General features: G+C 40.4%; 1 pseudogene; it reads left to right on the top strand.

Moving 5' to 3' along the window:
- The window catches only part of LOC100959170, a 2,760-nt pseudogene extending 315 nt beyond the window's left edge, over positions 1 to 2,445 (top strand).
- Positions 2,446 to 7,185: the final 4,740 nt, after the last annotated feature.

The following is a 7,185-nucleotide window of genomic DNA, read 5'->3' as shown; positions in this document are numbered from 1 at the left end:
AAAAGAAAAAGAAAGTGTAAAATCAACTTTTTCAGGCTCAAACTAAGTTAAAGTAGGGTTGATAATTTTAACCTGATGCAAAAAAATGAGGTTTGCATTTTCTTGAATGTTCAGGCTCTCAAAAGTTATCCCAGCCTGGTTCTGAAGTTTGGTTTGGGGGGAGGGGTCATAAAACATGATTGGTGCTCAGGGGAATCTGCTGAATTATTAATTCAGCACTTAATGAGTATCTACTTTGCACCAGTTTTTGAGATAGGCAACTGGAAATTCAGAGAGCAAAAGATAGTTGCTGCCTTTAAAGATGATTGCTCTAGAGGGATTCAGGGGACTGGCAAGTAAGAGGCGACAGGTGTAAATGGTGGTGCCCAGAGTTGAGGCCGCAGAGATGTTCAGGGCCAGGTTTACTGCACCTGGGCAGTGCAAATACAGAGTCTGCACCTCAGAGGAAGTTAGAGACCACTTTCATATACAACCCCCCCAACCTCCCAACCCCACCCCCCGACCCCCGCTCCAGTTAGGGTCTTTGGGCGCGAACTTCTGGAGGGGGCTTGCCAGATCCTTTGTGTCTTTGTCTTAAGAGAGGAGGAAGGGGAGAATTGAAAGGGTTTGTGTGGATGCGTTAGGCCCCCCAACAAGAGGATGTTAGAATTCAGTGTTTCATGCCTGTAATCCTAGCACTCTGGGAGGCCGAGGTGGGTGGATTGTCCTGAGCTCACAAGTTGGAGACCAACCTAAACCAGAGGAACACTCCGTCTCTAAAAATAGCTGGGCATTGTGGCTAGCGCCTATAGTCCCAGCTACTCAGGAGGCTTAGGTAAGAGAATCATTTGAGTCTGAGTTGAGGTTGCTTTGAGCTGTGACGCCAAGGCACTCTACTGAGGGCAACAAAGTGAGACTCTGCCTCAAAAAAAAAAAAAATTCAGAAAAGTAACATTATTTAGATGTGAGCCAATATCAGGCACAAAACTAAGTTAGCTAGAATGGGATGGAGTGCAGAAGGGGAGAGAAATCAGCTAGACTAGCAGCGACAAGCCAATTCTGCAGCTGCCCAGAGGAGCAAAGGTTGCCAGTCATGTGTTATCCCCCTTTCTGCCCCCCAAGAGGGGCAAGAGGTCACTGCAGCTGATGTCAGCTATTCAGAATTTTATTGGGAGAGCTGAGTGACACCCAGCCTAAAATTCTTCATAATGATCTTCATGCTAAGCATTCAGATGATAATGGAGAGAATCATCTAGAAGGACAAATGAACTTCAATGCAGATACTAGCAAAAATAAAGATGAGAACACAGAGGTCACTGAACTTCTCTATCAGAAAGTTAAAATTCTTTGTTTTTTTATTATTGTTGGGGATTCACTGAGGGTACAAAGAACCAAGTTACACAGATTGCATTTATTAGGTAAATTCCCTCTTATAATTGTGTCCCACCACTAAGAGGTGTGCCACACATTGTGACCCCTCCACCCCTCTTCTTCCTTCCCACTCCCCCATTCCCCCACCTGCCAACATGTAGGAGGACATCAATTGTCCTCATATCAGAATTGAGTACATTGATTCTTACTTCTCCATTGTTGAGATGCTTTACTAAGAAGAATATGTTCCACCTCCATCCAGGTTAATACAAAAGATGTAAAGTCTCTACCTCTTTTAACATCTGAATAATATTCCATGGTATACATATACCACAGTTTGTTAATCCATTCCTGGATTGGTGAGAAAGTTAAAATTCTTTGCTGGATTATGACAGGCTCTCAAAATCTAGAGAAAATGGGCAAACATGTCAAAGCTATATGGGTGCAGAGTTGTACTAAAGTGTTGTTTATGAGTTCAAAAGAAAATAAAGACTCCCCTACTGTGGAATTAAAAACCAAAGAAGGCAGAGACCAACTATACTGGAAAACAATTAAAGCTTTTCACTATCTTCATCACCATTATTTAGAAGATGCTGATTATTTTATGAAAGTAGATAATAATATATATGCTGTAGTGGACAATTTAAGATGGCTTTTTTCAAAATATGACCCTAAAGAACCCATTTGCTTTGGAAGAGGATTTAAGCCTTATGTAAAGCAGGGCTACATGAGTGGAGGAGCAGGATATGTACTTAGCAAAGAGGCCTTGAAGAGATTTGTGGATGCATTTAAAACAGACAAATGTACATATAGTTCTTCCATGGAGGACTTAGCACTGGGGAGATGCATGGAAATTATGAACGTAGAAGCAGGAGATTCAAGAGATACCATTGGAAAGGAAACATTTCATCCTTTTGTACCAGAATGCCATTTAGTCAAAGGTTAATCTACCCACAACCTTTTGGTATTGGAATTATAACTATTATCCTCCTGTAGAGATATCAACCTGCCTTATCTGAAAATATACTAAAGGAAATAAGTCAAGTAAACAAAAATGAAGATCCAAAAGTAAAATTAGGAAACCCTTGAAAGAAAAACATGAATGAACAGAGGTAAAATGCCTAGCATTGCATTGAAGAAGGACGTCTACTTTTTTTACTTAGAACACCGGATTCTCAGTGAGGAATTCTAAGTGAACATTCCATATAGAAATTTTCCATATGAATGGCTGTAAACTGAAACTTTAAATGAGCTGTGAAATCTGTTAAAATGTGTTTTGGTACAGTAACATATAAATATATATATGTGTGTGTGTATGTGTTTAAAAAGGAGGCCAGGTAGAGAGACTAGAAAGAGATTTTGTTGCCTATTTTTGACCATATCTATATTATTGTCACTGGGAAACTAAAACAATTAAATATTCTAAAACTACACAACACCATGCCATGTTAGTTAATACACATGATGCTAAACAGATCTGCCTTAAAGAAAATTTTAGAAAGAGATATTGTTCCTCAGTGTTAATAAACTTAAGAAATGAGTTCATATTTGCAGCATGATATAAATGAACCATCACACATGCACACAAATACAGTTTTTGTCTAATGAAAATTTTGCTGCAATTATTTATAATTGGCAGTATTTCTTCTTCCAGAAGAAGGTAGAATAGGAATGGCACTTATCCTAAAGTGTATTAGTACAATCACATTTTAAATTTAAAAAAAGAAAAGGAAAGAAATGTCCTTGACAGATAATACAGCACAAAAGTAAGAAAATGGGGAAAGTACTTTTAGGAAATGGCAAATATTTCAGTAGAGCAAGGATGTATGGAATAGGAAGAGGATGAAAGGATACAACTGAATATGTCAGGTAGGGCAAGATCCAGATAGCCTTTGTGCCAAGCTAAGGACTTATAATTTTATCTTGAAGGCAAAAGGGAGCTATTAAAAGCTTTTAAGCAAAACAATGACATCATCAGATATACAATTTGGGAAGATAGTTTAGAAAAGTTATGAAGAATGGATAAGAGCAGTAAGTGGTGGTGCATACCTGCAGTCCCAGTTGCTCAGGAGCCTGAGGCATGAGGATCACTTTATCCCAGGAGTTTGAAGTTGCTATGAGCTAGGCTGACCCCAGGGAACTGTAGCCTGGGCAGTAGAATGAGACTCTGTCTTAAAAATAAATAAATAAATAAAAGGAGAGAGTGAGACCTCAAAAATGAGAAACCAGATAGAAAACCTTACATTAAGTACTTCAGGAAAAACTTAATGAATCCATATATAAAAGACCTTATTAACATATTGTGAGCAAATATCCTATATTGCAAGAAATACCTATAGAAGACCATTTACCTGTATCCTGCACGTTGACTGGAGCTCATCACCAGTAGCTACAACTTTCCTGCACAAATAGAACCCACAAAGGAGGGTGCAGAAGGGAGATTTGCAATCTATGTCACAGACTTTGGTGCTTGGTACAGACTTTAGCCAGGATTCCAGCATCTCCCTGCCATGGGCTCCTCTTCAGTGACTAGGCAGGGTGGTGAGGAAGGCAGCTGCTACTGAATAGTCACAATCATGAAAGAGGATGAGGGGTGGTGACAGAGAGCACCCTTCATTAGCAGGCACTATAGAGGAGAGAAAGGAATTAGTTACCTGCATGGAGGAGGCATTGGAGCATGGGTGACTTCATGTCCTATTTAGTGGCTCTCATTCCAGGAACAACCTCTAGCTCTAGGCAGTAGACTGTGCCTGTGGTTCTTGCCTCCTTTAGCCTCTGACCAGCACATCCTACTTAATTTTCCACGCAGTCTTAGGGCACCATCCCCATGCCCTTTGCCCTCTCCACTCAAATGGAAACACACCGCTCTAGGAGCAGAATCTCGTATTAGAAAGAATATGAAAAATGGTCCAAACACATGTTAAAGATGGTAAATCAGACTTCATTCCTGGGGGGCATGGCAATAGGTGTAGGGACCATAACTACATGATACTGCAGTTGGGGAAAGAGACTGGCCTCAGCTTTGACTCTAACAAGTGTAACAAGGAGTAGAGTAAAACCAGTGGATAGAAAATGACTCAGAGGAAACATCAAGGAAAGGAGAGTTTCTGGCTCAACTAACTTAATAGGATTCTTGTGGAATACAGGCCAGAGTGATAAGCTATTCAGGGTGGTCAGATATTAAGGAAGAGGGAATTTCACTAAACTGATTTAGCAGAATTCTCGCTCAAACTGGATTCTAATCCCAGCATTTTGGGAGGCAAAGGTAGCAGGATCCCTTGAGGATAGGAGTTCAAGGCCAGCCTGAGCAGCATAGCAAAGCCAACCTCAACAAAATATTTAAAAATTAGCCAGCCTTAGTAGTACACACCTGTAGTCCAAGTTACTAGGAAAGCTAAGGTGGGAAGATCTCACCACTACACTCCAGCCTGTGCAACAGAGCAAGTCTATGTTTCTAAAAATACAAAACAAAACAAAGAAAAAAAAAAACTGGATTCTACAAGAACAGAGAAGGAAGCCCAAGGTCAGGTCTAGTCAATCAGAGGACTCAGAGAGAGGAGCCTAACTAAAGGAATAAAGTGACATTCTTCTTTCCTTTGAACAGTAAGTCCATTTCTGTTTGTTGTCTTTTGTTCATTAGAGATCATGTTATGGTTTGAATGTGTCCTTCCAAAATTCAGGTGTTGTCAATGTGATCGTATTAAAAGAAAGAACTTTGAGGAGTGATTAGACCGTGAAGCCTCCTTCTTCATGAGCAGGATTAAGGCCTTATAGAGAGGCTTCATGAGTTGTTCACCTGGCTTACCCTTATACCACCTTATTCCAGGTGAGGACACAGCATTTCTTTTCTCCAGAGAATATAGCAATAAGACAGCATCCTAGAAGCAAAGAGCAGTTCTCGGCCAGACACTGAACCCACCAGCACCTTGATCTTGAACTTCCCAGCCTCTAGAACTGTGAGCAATAAGTTTCTGTTCTTTATAAATTACCTAGTCTCTGGTCTCTTACAGCAACAAAAACAGATTGAGACAGACCAGCTGAACCACCTGTTGCAACTTGGCAGTAGAGGATATTTATTGGATGATGGCAATAAATAGTAAGGCATTTAAGGAGGAGAATGTCTATAAAATTTTTATTTTATTTAATTAATTAATTTTTTTTGCAGTTTTGGGCCAGGGCCAGGTTTGAACCCACCACCCCTAGTATATGGGGCTGGTGCCCTACTCCTTGAGCCACAGGTGCTGCCCTATAAAATTTTTAAAAAGAAACTAAGATTAATGGTTGAAAACCCAATTTTTAAGGCCAGAGGACAACCAGTCAAGAATATTTCTAGATGCTGGATTCAAGGCATTTTTGATTGTAGAATGAAGACGTCAGTGGCGATCTATTTTTCTGGCTTGCAATTTGAATATTTTTGGTGATAGCACTGGGTGTTTTGATAAACTTTCTGAGTGGCCCACACTGTAACAGACACAAACGGTGTCTATACATGATCTGTAATAATGATTTATTTGAAGTTTATGTCATATTGTCCAGTTTCAGTTTATAAGGCTTCAGGAAAAGGGCAGTTTTCATTTTCACCGATGTCAAGTCAGGGGAGTGAGACAAAAATTGGAAATGTTAGCTTGGAGAGACATAGCCAGATACTGGAGTAATTAGAATGCAAGAAGGTAAATAACAAAACCTCAAAGACAATGAACAGAACTAGAGTCTGATAATGGCTGCACTGCAGTCTTCTGCCGAAACGTAATTTTAATCTCTACAATCACTCCTATCTCTACCAAAGACAAGACTAATTTGCTTGCAAAATAGATTTAGTCTCATTAAACTTGGCCTGATTGGTGACATAAGTACAGAAGAAAAGTAATTGAACATACAGACTCTTTTTAAGTTTGCTTTTCCAGAACTTTAAGTAAGGAATTGTTACCAGTGCAGACCCTTGGGCTCACTATGTAATATAAATTGGTAAGAGGCCAAATAAGAATCACAAGTAAGGCTTTATTGGGGTTCATCTTCAAACAAAAGGGAAATGGCACAAAAACCCTCAGGCTGCCTCCCCAAGGGGAGTCCAGCGATAGTTTTTAAAAGGTAGGTGGGGAAAGAGTTCCCTATAAGCACATAGAGGTGGTAATTTGTCTAGTTCTATCATATGCTGTAATAACCAAGCCCCCAGCCCTTGACCCCCTCCCTAAGACAAGTGGGGAACAAAGCCCCCTTGTAAAGGAAACCTCTCCTAAGCCTTCTAGTCCCAGACCCCTCAAGGGAAAAGAAGCAGCCTGAGATTAAGGAAGTATGCAAGGAGGGGTTGAGCAAAGGGAGGGGTGGATTCCAAATAAAGCCCCCCGTGAAAAGGTCCCAAGTTGTTCTCGGAAATTCACCCAACACTTGTTTGTACCCCTGAACTATGTGACCCTCATCTTATGATCATGAAGTAATGTATTTTGTGATTTATGAACATGTAGCCCCACCCTGAATTGGGTAAGCCCTTATGATGTACCCTTACCTTGTAACCCCTGAGCTGTATTGAATTGTGCTAACTGCTGTGATTGGCTTCTGTATTGCACTAGTTTGCTGAGCATGCATGATAAGGCAGAATAATGGTATAAAAAGGCTTTCCCCCCCACCTCCCCACTATTCCCCCTGCTTGTTGGCCCACTACAACAGCCCCGGTAGGTGCACCTGCAGGTGTATTAAATTCCTAATAAATTTCTATTACTTAATTACATCTGAAGTGGGGTCCATCCTTCTCTCTCATCTGTTGTTTCATTTCAATGCTTCTTCTTGTGTCTCATTAGCATGATTGTTAGCATAATGATGAGTTTATAATGAGGCAAA

Source organism: Otolemur garnettii, unplaced genomic scaffold (assembly GCF_000181295.1).
Source record: "Otolemur garnettii isolate 467f Iridium unplaced genomic scaffold, OtoGar3 scaffold00149, whole genome shotgun sequence".
NCBI classification, from domain to species: Eukaryota; Metazoa; Chordata; class Mammalia; order Primates; family Galagidae; genus Otolemur; species Otolemur garnettii.
The sequence above is the reverse complement of the archived record's forward strand: the minus strand, read 5'-3'. Positions and strand labels throughout refer to the sequence as shown.